The 16385-nt window shown below is 41.7% G+C and overlaps 1 protein-coding gene across 3 annotated transcripts in view; it reads right to left on the bottom strand.

Moving 5' to 3' along the window:
• LOC121292910 (small integral membrane protein 29-like) overlaps positions 1–16385 on the bottom strand; it is a 108084-nt gene that overhangs the window by 75239 nt on the left and 16460 nt on the right. Inside the window, exon 1 of one of the 3 annotated variants that reach the window (XM_041215379.1) lies at positions 10842–11025. The exons of 1 other annotated variant lie outside the window; for it this stretch is intronic. The gene's annotated coding sequence lies outside the window, so the exon portion shown is untranslated. Of the gene's footprint in view, positions 1–10841; positions 11026–16385 lie in introns of those variants that run through there. One more of the 3 variants, XM_041215377.1, reaches the window with a different exon arrangement.

The following is a 16385-nucleotide window of genomic DNA, read 5'->3' as shown; positions in this document are numbered from 1 at the left end:
ACTTTTAATACATACAACACATATGCATCATATTATCTGTCTAAATGGTAAACAAAACAATCCTTGATTGCTTGATAAATTTATGCAATGATTAGCTGAGCCACGAGGAACAAAAAAGTTCAGGTTCTATCTGCAGTTTGTTGATTTACTTGATCTCAACTGCAGCAAGGGCAGTTGAGATTAGCTAAGGGCACTACAATTGGCCTCAGGGGTCTGCAGTGGGGAACAGCCAATCAAGGTTTCTTTCTGGTTACTATTCAGTAACCCCTTCCCAAAAGACTCCACGTGAAAATAAGCTCTGGCAATACCACATTTCACTCCATGCTCTATAGCTTGCTGTCATGCCCTAGTATATTCTGAACATCAAACTAATTTTTAATCTGCCCAAGGATCATCTGACTGCTTTTGTGGATTGACACACTCCTCTGTCTCCAGAGGGAACAAAAGGAACCATCCAGACTGATGTTGACGCAATGCCTTTACCTGAAAGGCATTCATAGGGGTAATTTCAAATTGAATGAGTCATTCACATACTAAGATCCTAGCTATCTCAAACTCTCAAGGTGTGAATGCCACTACAGGACGTATAATCACAAACTCACAGAGTGCAGAAGAGACCCTTCGGCCCATCGAGTCTGCACCGACACGAGAAACACCTGACCTACCTACCTAATCCCATTTATCAGCACATGGCCCATAGCCTTGAATGTTATGACATGCCAAGTGCTCATCCAGGTACTTTTTATATTATGTGAGGCAACCCACCTCCGCCACTCTCCCAGGCAGTGCATTCCAGACCGTCACCATCCTCTGCGTAAATAAGTTTTTCCTCACATCCCCCCTAAACCTCCTGCCTCTCACCCTGAACTTATGTCCCCTCGTGACTGACCCTTCAACTAAGGGGAATAGCTGCTCCCTATCCACGCCCCTCATAATCTTGTACACCTTGATCAGGTCGCCCCTCAGTCTTCTCTGCTCCAATGAAAACAACCCAAGTCTATCCAACCTCTCTTCATAACTTAAATGTTTCATCTATCTATAGATCTATCGATCTAACCATCCACCTTATTTGGAAAAGGATTTTGAACTGGAGGTCACATGATGAGATGGTCATACTTTCTGCTTGCCTTTAAAATTCAGCAAGAAGCTGCTTGCAGACAAAGATCCTTCAGAGTTACATCAGAAAGCCATTGAACCAGCTGCCAGTCAATTGAACAGCCAAGGTAATAAACAGCAATACTTTGAAAGTGGGAGAAGGATTCTCCCCCTGTTCCAACTTCAGGTTCACCTGAGAACCACCTCCTGGAAATTCAACTACAGATGCCCCGCAGTTTACTGAGAATCCTCTGCTTTACAAGACCTTCACCTCAACTAAAAGCACCGAGTCATCTAAGAAACTACAAGCCAGCTGCAAAAGACACTAGATTGTAATTATATTTTTCTTTCCTTCATCTATATTTAATCTTCGTGCGTGTGAGATAGTGCATGTTGTCGAGCGAGTGAGATGTCATGTTTTTAAACCTCTGGGACAAGCATGTAATAATAAACAACTTTCTTTATTCTAAACCTCTCAAAAAAATTTCTGCTGGAACTATTTAAATTGGGACCATCACTCTGAGGGTAAGAAAACAACACCCCTCACGTACAAAACACATCGATCATGGGCAGAAAGAAAACACAAATTCTGCCTGTGACAAAATTGAGTGCTGCAGTCCGGGATAAAATCCATTACAAACGAGCCAAATCTGACTTTAAAAGAATTAGAAGTAGAAAGGAAAAGTAACATAGCCAAAATTGTTGAAAGAAGAAACAAAAAGGAATACAGCAGTAAGCTTTGTGAGTATGAGCAATAAAAAAATAAGATGGCTACTTTCAATTTGAAAGCATTTCTGCAAGAGCAGGCCTTGGCAAAAATTAGCATCCATAAACATAGAACAGCTAAAAGCCACAGCTAAGCAGGTAAAACCTAATATACACAATAAAGCATGGAGACCCAAATACTAAAGATGCTATCCAAACATCTCAGTCTCACTGCAAATTCGGAACAGGTAGAAGACACAGAGCCTGAAACAGACCAGTTACCTTAGCCAAAATTCGCCTAGAAGAGTGGAGGCTAGAATTAGAGTTTTAGGCAAGGAAAAACAAGAAAGAGAATTACAGGAGAAAAGGGCAGCAAGGAAATTCCAAGGTACAGCAAAAGAACATGCTTTCCGGCTCGAAAAATTTGTGTGTGTGTTACAGGCACAAAAAGATTGGGAACCGAGAAAATTGCAGAAGCTAGGGAGAACCTGGTTTTACTTAGTGGTAATTTAAATAGCCTTAGCCCAAAGACAAATTTTGATTTTCTAAAATATCCCCAATTTGTCTCCAAGTTTGAACAGAGGAAGGTGGAAATTTTCTTTACAATCTTCAAGAAACTAGCAGCTCAGTTACAATGACCAACAGCATTTTGGACACTCCTGATAAAAGGCTGGTGGAAAAGGCCCATGAGGTTTATTTCCTTCTGCCTGCCAAGGTGTCTTCCAGTTATGATCAGACAAAGGCTGCTATTCTCACTGTCTATGAACATGTACTGGAGGCATATCACCAATAATTCCAGAACTCAAAAAAAAACCCCACACAGACTTTCCTGGAATTCAAGAGAATATACCAGTTTATAGTTTATTCTTAGGGCGTGAGCCCTAAGAATTGACTGTACCTACAAAGAGTTAAGAAAAATAGTGCTGCTAGAAGAATTTAAAAACTATCTCCCAGACAGCCTCAAAAACTCGCATAGAGCATTTCCAAAGTCAGAGGCGCAGCTATCATGGTTGACGATCGCGATGTAATCTATAAACCTGTAATCCAAAACAACTTTAGATCTAGTAACTTTTACCAGCAAGGGAGAGATAAAAAAGGATGTAGATAGACAGAAATAAGACCCCAGAGGAAAGGAGAGCAAAGACAACATTACATTACATTGCTGTCAACCACTGAAAAGAGATATGAGCGCTGTGGGGTTGATTTCTTTCAAGAAATCTCTGCATCACTCGGTGGTCACAGTCAACAAATAGGGTTAGAAAGAACGTAAGTTGACAATAAATAGGACCAGGAGTAGACCATATGGCCCATTGAACATGCTCCACCATTCAATACAATCATGGCTTATCTTGGACATCAATTCCATTTTCCCCACCCGTTCCCCATGTCCCTTAATTCCCTGAGGGATCAAAAATCCGTCTATCCCAGCTTTAAATGTATTCAACAATCAAGCATCCACAACTCTCTGGGGCAGAGTGTTTCAAATGTTCACAACCCTTTGAGTGAAGTAATTTCTCCTCATTTCAGTCCTAAATGGATGGCCCTTTATCCTGAGACTATGCCCCTGTGTTTTAGGTTCCCTGGCCAGCAGAAACAATCAAGCCCCTTCAGAATCTCGTAAGTTTCAATAAGATCGCCTCTCATTCTTCTAACCTCCAGAGAATATAAGCCCAATTTACTCAGCCTCTCATCCGAGGACAACCCCTTATCCTAGGGTCCAATTTACTGAACCTTCACTGTACCGCCTCCAATGCAAGTATATCCTTTCTTAAATGTGGAGATCCAAACTGCACACAGTACACCAGGGGCAGAATTTTTTGTCCTGCAGGTGGGCGCATGCCCAACCCGAACGGGAATGAAATAGTGCACGATGATGTCAGCCAAGCATCCCAGCGTCATCGTGCACTCTCGCAATATTTCACTCAGCGGACGTGTGCGACAGGTGGCAGCACGCCTGCCGACAGTTAAGAGGCCTATTAAGGCTTTTAATCAATTAATCAATTCACTGCCCATCCAACCGTTTGTGTGGCAGGCAGACGAATAGGCCAGGCACACTTTGCATTTTTAACGAATCCTGATCCATGGGCAAGATGAGGTTTTGGAGAGTAAATAAAATTTTTAAAACTAATTTTTAACACATCCCTGCTCATGACAGAGTCACATGAGGGGACATGTTTTCCTAATTTTTGAAATCTTTCTTTTTAATGTTAAAAACCTTCAGCTCCTTGAGGCAGCTCTGTGCCTTCAGGGAACTTTCACGTAGTGCACCCCCACGCATGCGCACACTTCAGCGCTCGCTTAATTGGCCAGCCAACGTGAAATTGCGGTCGGGGCCCGATCGCAGGAGGGGGTTGGTTTCGTGATCACTCCCGGGCCTGCCTGCTACGCCCACCCAAGGAGGGAAAATCCTGCCCCAGATGTGGTCTCACCAAAACCCTACGCAATTGTTGCAGGACTTTATTCTTGTACTCCAATCCCTTTACAATAAAGGCCAACATGCCATTTGCCTTCCTAATTGCTTGCTGCATCTGCAAGCTACTTACTGCATTCTCACTAATGAGCACAACCAAGTCTCTGAACATCAACACTTGCAAATTTCACACCTTTTTAAAAATTCTGATTTACTATTCTTATGACCAAAGTGAATAACTTCACACTTCTGTACATTATACACCATATGCCATCTTGTTACCAACTCACTTAACCTGTCTATATCTCTTTTCAGCATCTTTGTGTCTTCCTCACAGTTTACCTTTCCAGCTAGCTTGGTATCACCAGCAAACTTTGAATTCTGTCTCTTTGTCTAAGTCATTAATATAGATTGTCAATAGCTGAGGCCCCAGCACTGATCCTTGCGGCATTCCGCTGTTCAATTCTGCCAACTTGAAAAGCCCTGGTTTATACCCACTCTCTTTCAGTTTTCTATCCGTTAACCAGTCCTCTATCCATGCTATTACACCCAGCTCCATGGGCCCTTATCTTGCTGACTAACCTTTAGTGTGGCACCTTATCAAATGCCTTTAGGAAACCCAGTATGCTACATCTATTGGTTCCTCTTTATCTACCCTATTCGTTTCATCCTCAAAACACTCTAATAAATTTGTCAAACAGGATTGCCCTTTAGTAAAACCATGTTGACTTGTTCTAATCATACTATGTTTTTCTAAGTGCATTCTTAAGACTTCCTTAATAATAGATTCCAACATTTTCCCAACAACCGATGTTAGGCTAACTGGCCTACAGTTCACTCGTTTCTCTCTCCCTCCTTTCTTGAAAAGTAGTGTAAGATTTGCCAACTTCCAATCTAATGGAACCATTCTGGAATCTAAGGAATTTTGGAGAATCATAGCTAGTGCATCCAATATTTTTGCAGCTATCTCTTTTAGACCCCTAGTTCTAAACCTAGGGTGTAGGCCATCAGGTCCTGGGGGTTTGTCAGATTTTAGTCCCTTAAGTTTGTCCAATACATCCTCCCTGCTGATATGAATTTCCTCACTCTTTCTAGCCCCTAAGTTATTGTCTATTTCTGGTAAGAAATTTGTGTCTTCAACTGTGAAGGTACACAAAATATTTGTTCAATGCCTCTACCATTTTTTCATTCCCATGTTAATTTCTTCTGTCTCTGCTTCTAAGGGGCCAACATCTACTTTAGCTACTCTCTTCTGTTTTTATATTTCTGGCTAGTTTACTCTCATTCCATTTTTTTCCTTTTTATCAAGCTTTTGGTTGCCCTTTTGCTGGTTTCTAAAACACTCCCAATCCTCAGACTTGCTAGTGTTTTTTGCTACGTTGTAAACCTCTTTCAATCTAATACTATCCGTAACTTCCTGCGTGAGCCATAGATGGGTTTTTCTTGCTGAGCTTTTGTTTTTCAATAGAATGTATTTTTGTTGAACATTTTGAACTGTTTCTTTAAAATGTTTCCTGCTGTTCAATTACCTCCACACCTTTTAGTCTATTTACCCAATTAAGCTTAGCCAGTTTGCCCCTTTTACCTATGTAATTGGCTTTAAGTTTAAGATACTTGTTCATGGTTAGAGTATATCACTTTCAAACTTAACATGGGATTCAATGCTATTATGATCACTATTTCCCAGTGGATCTTTACTATGACATTACTAATTAACCCTGCTTCATTATGCAATACCAAATCTAAGATAGCTTTATCCCTAGTCGGTTCGATAAAGTATTGCTCCAAAAAAACTGTCACAAAAACATTCAATAAACTCATTCTCTAGACCACTCTTGCCAATTCAACTGTCCAGTCTATATGAAGATTAACCCCCCCACAATTATTACATTGTTACAAGCTCCAATAATTTGTTTAATGCTCTGTCCAATGGTATAACTATGCCTATAAAATATTCCCACCAATGTTTTCTGACTCTTGCTATTCCTAATTCCACCTATACTTATTCTACTTCATGATATTCTGAGGCTGGGTCCTTTCTCACTAACATCCTTATGTTATCTTTTACCTTTGCTCTTTTGCCATTCTATTTGTCTTTCCAAAATATTGTGGAATATTTATTTGCTAACTTTGATCACCTTGTAAACGTCTCTCTAATGGCAATTAGATCTAAGTCATTTACCTCCATTTGTGCCGCTATTTTGTCTGTTTGCAAATGCTCCATGCATTCAAATAAAGAACCTATAATTTCATTTTTTTTACTTCTATTACCTGCAAAGACCTTATGCGGTGATGCATATTTTTTTGTTAAACTCTATCTCTTCCTGTGCCACTCTGCTTGTCTTTACCCACATCACTATACTGTTCTGATGCCTCAACCTTTCTCTTTGGATTTCTAAATTTCCTTTCACTGGAAGCCTTTCCCCAAATCTATTAGTTTAATGTCTTGTCCACAGCCTTAGTTAAATGACTGGCCAGGACACTGGTCCCAGCCCAGTTCAAATGGAGCCCATCCCAACAGGATAGTTTACTCTACCCAGAGTACTGATGCCAGTACCACTTCTTCCCACAACACTCTTTGAGCCACACATTTAATTCTCTAATCTGCTTGACCTTATGCCAATTGGCATGTGGCTCAGACAACAATCCAGGGATGATAACTTTTGATGTTCTGCATTTTAATTTGGTCCCTAACTCTTCAAATTCTCTTAGCAGAACATTATTCCTGGTTTTACTTATGTTATTGGTTCTCACGTGGACCACAAAAAATGGATCCTCCCTCTCCAGGTTCCTCTCCAGCCGCAAAGTGATGTCTTTAACCCTGACACCAGGCAGGCACAACAACCTTTGGAATTCCTGGTTGTGGCTGCAAAGAACCGTATCCACCAACCTGACTATATGGTCTCTTTTCACTACCACATTCCTCTTCGCTTCCCCCACTTAAACAGTATCCTTCACCATGGTGTCATGGTCAGTCTGCTCAACCACCTTGCAGTCTTTCTCATCACCCACACAGGTAAGCAAGCACCTCATACTTGTTGGACAAGATCAGGGGCTGAGGCTCCTCTATCACTGCATGCTGATTCCCATACCTGTGTGACTCACAGTCACACCCTCCTGTCCCTGACCGTTGACCAACGCTAAAGGTCTGCCTAACCTAAGAAGTGTGACTGCCTCCTGGAGCAAAGTGTCCAAATAACTCTCCCCCTCCATGATGACCCGTAATGTCTGCAACTCGCTCCAGCTCAGCAAATCGGAGCTGAAATTGCATAAGCTGCAGATACTTACTGCATATATAGTAGTCCAGGATTGCTATGCATTCCACATATTCTGACATGCTGCAATCATGGCATTCCACCAGCCCTGCCATTTCTGTCCAACCTTATTTATTTAATTAGTCAATTAGTTAATAATTTACACAGATAAAGTTACAGAAAGTTGCACTCACCCAGCTTGGTGACAAAGGAAGAAAACTGACCTTTTTTTGCAGCCTCCAGTAGTTGAAAAAAAAAACCTCTTTCCCCCTCTGCACTGAATTCCCACCTGAACCAAATTCCCAACTACATACCTTGTCTATGTCTCACTCCAGCATAGTCTCATTTCCACACATCCCCTTATTCTGTGCAGTTTGAAAAAATTGTCTGCTTCTATACAGCCTCTTAAGAGTCACTAGCTGGCTTAGCTTGCTGCTTCAGTAATTAACACCTATTGAATCAACTACTTTCAGCTGATTGGCAGGTAACTGCTACTGCCAGGCAGATCCCTGTTTAACAAGGCTATTTAACTCACTTGAAGGTTGAAAGTTCTCCCTCAAAGCCTGACTCTCAATCTGCACTTAAACTTGAGAAAACACTGACTACCGCTTGAACCAAATTTCCAACTATACACTCTGTCTAGGTCTCAATCCGGCGTAGTCTCCTTTCTGTGCGTCCCCTTACATACGGAATCAAATCCAGCAGGGAATTAAATTCTTCAAGATGGGAAGAGTCATGAGGTGATAAAATTATCACAGGGAAATTGGTGAAGAGAAAATGGAAAACGTATATATTTCCACTTATCATAACAGCCAATCATTGTTATCTGTGTACACGGGTGGGAGGTGAAATAACCAAGCTTGATACTTTCTTTACTAGGTGCCTAGATGTACACACTTTTACCTCTCCAGTGACCCAAACCACAAGAAAAGGCATTTTGGATGATTCCCTTTCTGCACCCTCCCGCATCCCATTCCCTCTTAGATGAAGGGCTGTTGAGCCCTGTGACCATCCTATCTATTATCAGCTAACCCAGCACAGGATCAAACCCAATATTGTATTGGTGTGGGAAATGGGAAAATTTTACAGTCCAAGTTAGAATTATAAGAAGCAAGATTCATACATCAAGGTATTAGATATGGTGGATGGCGGAAAATGCAGTGACACATACATGATTCAGAAAACCATTGACAAGATACCACTAAAGAAACAATGAGAAGGTTAAGGAGAATGAAATTAGACAGTACATAGAAAACCAGATTTTAAAACTTGTTAGAAGGGAGGAAGAAAAAAATGGGGAAGTAAGGCCAGTTTCTCAGAGTGTCTGGAAACAGGTAGCAATGTCCCACAGCAACTTGTTCTGGGACCAAGTCTATCAATTACAGTTTAGTAATGATTTAGGCACAACATTAGTGGTGTCTAAATTTACATATAATATTAAAATAGGAGGCAAAGTATACAATTCTGAGGACCAAAAGGGAAATTGATAAGATGTGCAGTGCGCAAATAAAATGGCAGGTGGGTAGTGTGAAGTAGTACATTTTGGTTATAGAAATTGGGGGGAGTAAATATTTGGTGATTTGGAAGAACACAGGGGTTTAAGTGCTCAGGTTCAAAAGATGTTAAAAGCAGCATCTCAAGTTGATAAAGCTAATGGAATGCTGGGCTTTAAAGTAAGAGATATAAAATATGAAAGTTGAGATGCAACAGTGAGTCTATGTAAAAACACTGGTAACAGCACAGTTTGGTACTATGCACAGTTTTGTACTATGCACAGTTTTGAGATATAACTACAGAAACATGTTAAGGCAATAGGATGATTTACTAGGAGGCTCCTGTTGTAAGAAAATACAAAGAAATAGCTGAAAATCTAAGATTGTTTATATCAGAATGGTTGAGATTGCAAGGTGACTTGACAAGGATCTTCAAAATTATGAAAGAATAAGACAAAATAGGTAGAAATAGATAGAGTAAACCTGTTGCAAATCGATACACCTGGCCAGCAAATTGAAAACCTACCTCAGATTTTACTCCAGCAGTCTGGAACAAGGGAATAGACATATATGTTTAAATGTATGAAATTTGGGATAGAAAAAGCTTTTTTTTAAAACAGAGGATTGTGAGGTTTTGAAATGTGCTACTGGAGTTAATTATTGACACAAAGACCATGGAATATTTTAAAAATAGGTTAAATGGTAGAAAAGGGAATAAAGGAAATATGGAAATAGGGTAGGCAAACAGATTTAGAACTAGTGGTTGCATGGAAGATAAATGCAAACATGAGCTGTTTAGGCTGCACAGCCCATTTCTGTAGTGTAATTTCTATGTCATTCTATGAAAGAATAAGCCTAACGGAAGTATCAATTACTGTGCAGATTTATTTTTGGCACAGATATTTACCATAATCAAACTGTAGAAAACACAATTATGACCATATTTTCATTAGAACTCAACATTTTTCAATGAATGAAATGGACTACATTCAACCACAGCCATTCCACACATGGCCTGCCAAGTAATCACTTATGGGCAGAATCCAACAAATTGAAAACAGTCCAATTCTTCAAAGAACCTGCATGTAATACTGCATCTCCTTCATCTTACTAAGAATTCCATATTGTAATAAAAGGATAATGTATCCTTTGCAGTTAATTACAGAATGCAGAGATTATGCACTCAGTTTTTCTTCAAAACGGGAATTATTTCATCTCAGAATTTATCCATGACTCAAGCAAAGTGAAAAAAAAATGAAAATTTCATGGTTCAAATTAGACAATGTTTCACAAAGTGTTAAAAAAATAAAACTTGTCTCATTCTCTGGTTATAAATTTTCCATTGGTTATTGCTGCAGTAGGTACAGAGTCTTTAGTGTCACCATTAGATTTACCCATGGATACAAAATATATGGGCATTTTTATGAGAAGTCAAAAATTAGAAGAAAATTTGAGTGTTAAGCTTACAAAATTCTCAAATTTACTTAATACAAGTTAATAGAGTTACATTGCACTTTTATATCAATGGATTCTGAATAGTAAGGACAGTGGGCTTCCCACCAACCCCAAGCAAGTCAAGCTGGAAATCATGTATTGTACATATAATGAAAATGCAATCTGTTCCACTGGTAAATGAATGGCTTTACTGCCATCTAGCAGCAATTACTTGGAAATGCAGAGGCCATGTTCAGCCCGTATATATGATAATAATGTTTTTTTAAAAATCAATCTGGGATGGCAGGTGGCAGTGAGATGGACCTGGCAAAGAGTTAGACACAGAGAAGGAGAGAGAGATGATTAGCAAAAGAAAAAAAAGTGTGCTTGATCCTTTTTGCATATGTGTTGCATTTCATGAAATTTCCCCTTCTCAATTAATGAACTAACCTCCTCCCCATCTGCTGGATGATACAAGGAGCCATGGGATCCTTGGCGAGGCTGGATGTTGGGTTCTGTCACCATTTCCTCGGGTTCCCATGCGAGCAAGACATCTTTTGGAATCCTGCTTACACTTTTACACTTCTTGGAACAGCTTATGCAGGAAGTTACCATATGGTGTTAGGTTGCACTACATCTCTGAGTTAAAAACAAAGTAAGAAAGAAAATAAACAATGTAAAGCATAGAGTGAAACCAGGCATGAACTTAAAGGCGTAGCCTCCAACCTTTCCATTCTGCACTCTTACCCAGTCTGTATGTGCTACTGACAGAAAAGAACAATACAAGACAGGTTTTAAATAAATAGTCAGAAACAAAGCACAATAAAAGTTGCATTGATGGGCTGGGTTTTTAAAATGGATTGCAGAGTACAATTATGTGGCTTTCTGAGAGTATGTAGTTTCTTTTTTTTAACTTTTAAGCATGGCATAGGTAATAAAATTAGTCAAAAAAACTTACCAAGGACATCAAAACTGGAATAAAAGAGCACATAACATAACTTTGTACTCAGTTCAGTACAGCAGTGTCAGAGGTGGCATCTTTCATATGAAACATAAAACCTAGGATCTGTCCACCATCTAGGTGGATGCAAAAGATTCCAGGGGACACTATTTGGAAAACAGCTGGGTAGTTCTCTCTCTTATATTTATCATTCAGCCAACATCACTGAAAAAAAAATCAGATATCAGTCATGAATTTCACGGCTCTTTGTGGAACCTGCTGTGCGCAAGATGCCTGCTGTCATTTCCCAAAGTACAATAGTGACTATACTTTAAGGGCGGAATCTTGTAGTTACATCAAGTGTCCCAATGGCGGGACTGAAAGCATGCAGAACTTTCACTCAGAGGCGGGTTAGCTGGCCATATACAATCATGTGGCAGCCAGCAAATTAGATATTCAGAGTCGAGGGGTCCAGCCAATCGTGCGACATGGCGGGCAGGAGACTGACGACCCCGCTGTTACCTTACAGTGTTGGAGGGCTGGGCATCATATTTAAAAAGGTACCAGAACAGGCGTACACCCTATAATCCAGCAGCATCTGTCTGGCTGTGCGAGAGGACATTTTGAAAGTTCACCTGATGCTGCAAACTATTAATCCTCCCTCGAAATCTGCAACTGCTGCTGTATGCAACCACCTGCTGATCTAACAACCCCAGGAAATCTGCGACCGCTGCTGCAACTACCTGCTGTTTTTGAATAATGTCTCAGCACAAAGAACAAGCAGCCCTACGGTTAAGCGACACCTCCCTGCTGGTACTCTTCCAGGCCATCCACAAACTGAAGGAGGTCCTGCTTCCTAGCGATGGCAACTCTCCCACCAGATCAAGGCGACATGGACAGAGATTGCAGCAGAGTTAAGCAGCTGTGAGGTCCACAAGCAAAACTGGGTTCAATGGCGTAAAAGGATCAACAACCTCCTGCACTCCACAAGGATAAGTGACACAGTGCAGTAACTGCAATGAGGTACTCATGATGGCATCGAGCAACGTAAATGTGCGTGAAGAAGTATGCTAGATAGGAGCTTAGGTTCTAGACCGCAGGACCATATGGACATGCGGACAGAAGGCGTGGGTGCCAGTACATTCTTTGAAAGTTGTACCAGTTGCAGGAGTGTGTATGTGTGCATGCGTACGTGCTTTCGTGTGTGTGCGTAGAGAGGTGTCATCGGTCTGCATGCTCTTAAAGAGATTTGCTGTCCATTGAGATGATACTCAATTATTCTCTCTGCCTGCACAACAAAAGACTGCGTGATGTCAGGGAGCACTCGAAGCCTGGTGGCAGTGGCCCTTACCTCCACATTTTGACTCCTGCAGAGGAGGAGGTGGTTGACCTGGCTGCGGAGCAGGGCAGACACGCAGTCACGGATGGTGAGGCCGGAGTGTCGAGACAACAGAGTGAGGATGTTTTCAACCTGGTGTTGCGAACAGGGCACACAGGAGACATATGTAACACAGCAACGGAAAATGGGATTGTGCATTACCTCATGCTAATTCTTTGTGTTCTCCATGAAAGATCCTTGCACTCAGGACACACAATGTCCACAGTCTGCTACAAACCAAAACTCCACCTCTGAAAAGGATGACATGGAACATTCAGAGGATGCACCATCTCACCATTCCTCTGCATTCTCCCCCAGTGCAGAGACAACCACCTTGGTGGAAATGCATCCGCGATAGGCTCAAGGTTCACAATCTGGTGAACACATCACAGACACACCACAGCAGCTGATAGAGGATGTGACAAGGTGCCTGATAGTTGGTAGACTGTTGGAGACCAGGCCCATGCTAAGCCCCTTGCTAATGATTTGTGATACGATTCCAGGATGGATCATTAACGCTTAAAGAGAAACATGAACACTCAATTGTTAACTGGAAGAACTATGCTACAAAATTTCACATTTTTAAATAGAAACAAACTTTACTGTATATAAAAAAGAAAACTATAGTTTTTCAAGACTTAGAGCATAAAACCAGTTCCCCTTTCAACTTCACCCACAAGAGATCCCTTTACGTTACGAAATCTTGAAGGTTAATTTACTTTTCCTGGGACCAACCCAAAGATATACCACATAAAAACAAAAAAGTGCTGAAAAAACTTAACGAGTCTGGCAGCATCTGTGCAGAGAAAAACAGACTTAATGATTTGAGTCCAATATGACTCTTCTTTGGAACTTAAGAGAGGAAGAAAGGTACGGCCCAGCTCTCTGGAATTCATAGAGTCACAGTCATAGAGGCCTACAGCACAGAAAAAGGCCCTTCGGCCCATCAAGTCTGTGCCAGTCAAACAAGTTCCTAACTATTCTAATCCCATTTTCCAGCACTAGGCCCAAAGCCTTGTATGCCATGGCATCGCAAGTGCACATCCAAATGCTTCTTTAAAGTTATGAGGGTTTCTGCCTCTACCACTCTTACAGGCAGTGAGTTCCAGATTCCTACCCCCCTCTGGGTGAAAAAATTCTTCCTCACATCCCCTCTAAACCTCCTGCCCCTTACCTTAAATCTATGCCCCCTGGTTATTGATCCCTCCACCAAGGGGAAATGTTCCTTCCTATCTATCCTATCTATGCCCCTCATAATTTTATACACCTCAATCATGTCCCCCCTCAAACTCCTCTGCTCCAAGGGAAATAATCCCAGTCTATCCAATCTCTCCTCATAACTAAAACTCTCCAGCCCAGGCCACATTCTCTGCACTCTCTCTAGTGCAATCACATCCTTCCTATAATGTGGATTCCAGGACTGCACGCAATACTCTAGCTGTGGCCTAACCAGCATTTTATACAGTTCCAGCATAACCTCCCTGCTCTTATATTCTATGCCTTCTAAGGCTAACAAAGGCAAGTATCCCATATGCCTTCCTAACCACCTTATCTACCTTAATGGACCGGTGGACATGTACACCAAAGTCCCTCTGATCCTCAGTACTTCCCAGGGTCCTACCATTCAGCGTGTATTCCCGTGCCTTGTTTGTCCTGCCCAAGCGCATCACCTCACATTTATCCAGATTAAATTCCATTTGCCACGGATCAGCCCATCTGACCAGCCCGTCTATACCCTCCTGTAATCTAAGGCTATCCTCCTCACCATTTACCACCCCACCAATTTTCGTGTCATCTGCGAACTTACTGATCAACCCTCCTACGTTCAAATCTAAATCGTTTATATATACCACAAACTGCAAGGGACCCAATACCGATCCTTGTGGAATCCCAATGGACACGGGCATCCAGTCACAAAAACACCCCTCGACCATCACCCTCTGCTTCCCTCCACTCAGCCAATTCTGGATCCAATTTGCCAAATTGCCTTGGATCCCATGGGTTCTTACCTTTGTTATCAGTCTCCCATGCGGGACCTTATCAAAAGCCTTGCTGATGTCCAAGTAGACTATGACAAATGCATTGCCCTCATCTACACACCTGGTCACCTCTTCGAAAAATTCAATGAAATTGTCAGACATGACCTCCCCTTAACAATTCACTTTGATTTCTCCTCAGTGTTCCAGCCATTCTTCTGAGGTACAAGATTTTATGGGTACCCTTCCATTAGCATTTGGCTGAGCAACTGTTGACTGTTCTTTAAGACTTCACGACTGTGCATTCCTCAATTCAAGCATGCGTTTCATTTACCATCTTGCTTGGGTATTTAGACATCAGGAACACCCCTGGTTCTTAATGGCCCTCTATGCTCCCTGTCCTGGCTTTGGACCGACACAGACTGCCTTTCCCAGTCTGCTCCCACAGCCTCTGTATGGCTGCTGGTCCCACAGTTAACTTACAGATTCCGGCAAATGCTTTCTTTCTGCCTGTTCCAAACTGACTGATTGTCTTTGTGAACAGACACACAGTTAAACTGAAACAAAGGAACTGGCATAGGCCCTACAACCCATTGCCACGACAATATGGCATGATTTGAGATGCTCCCAAACAGAAATGTTAATTAATTATTTTTACCTTCAGCACAACTCTAATTCTGTAATCCATGTAAATAATTCTCTACCCGAGAGAGCTGTGGAAGCGCAATCATTGAGCATGTTCAAGACAAAAATTGATAAGTTTCTGGATACTAATGACATCAAGGAATTATGAGGATAGTGGGGAATAATGGCATAGAAAGTAGATGATCAGTCATGATCATGAATCCTAGTCCAGGATTCTCTTAAGGTTAACTTGCAGGTTGAGTCAGTAGTTAGGAAGGCAAATGCAATGTTGGCATTTATTTCAAGAGGACTAGAATATAAAAGCAGGGATGTGCTGCTGAAGCTTTATAAGGCTCTGGTCAGACCACATTTAGAATATTGTGAGCAATTTTGGGCCCCGTATCTCAGGAAGGATGTTCTGGTCCTGGAGAGGGTCCAGAGGAGGTTCATGAGAACGATACCAGGAACAAAAGGCTTAACGTATGAGGAACATTTGAAGACTCTGGGTCTATACTCGATGGAGTTCAGAAGGATGAGGGGGGATCTGATTGAAACTTACAAAATACTGAAAGGCCTGGATAGAGTGGATGTGGGGAAGATGTTTCCATTAGTAGGAGAGACTAGGACCCGGGGGCACAGTCTCAGAGTAGAGGGAAGACCTTTTAGAACAGAGATGAGGATAAACTTCTTTAGCCAGAGAGTGAAGAATCTATGGAATTCATTGCCACAGAAAGCTGTGGAGGCCAGGTCATTGAGTGTATTTAAGACCGAGATAGATAGGTTCTTAATTGGTATGGGGATCAAAGGTTACGGGGAGAAGGCGGGAGAATGGGGTTGAGAAACTTATCAGCCACGATTGAATGGCAGAGCAGACTCAATGGGCCGAATGGCCTAATTTCTGCTCCTATGTCTTATGGTCTTATGATCTTTCTGAATGGCAGAGCAGGCTCGACGGGCCAAATGGCCTACTCCTGTTCTTATGACAGCCATGTCCCGACCTCTCCAGACGGTCGCATCCTCCCTTCCACAGTCATGCCCCGAGTTCAGTGCAACAACTCAGCCTCTTGTTATCCGGG

Source organism: Carcharodon carcharias, chromosome 21 (assembly GCF_017639515.1).
Source record: "Carcharodon carcharias isolate sCarCar2 chromosome 21, sCarCar2.pri, whole genome shotgun sequence".
NCBI lineage: Eukaryota > Metazoa > Chordata > Chondrichthyes > Lamniformes > Lamnidae > Carcharodon > Carcharodon carcharias.
The sequence above is the reverse complement of the archived record's forward strand: the minus strand, read 5'-3'. Positions and strand labels throughout refer to the sequence as shown.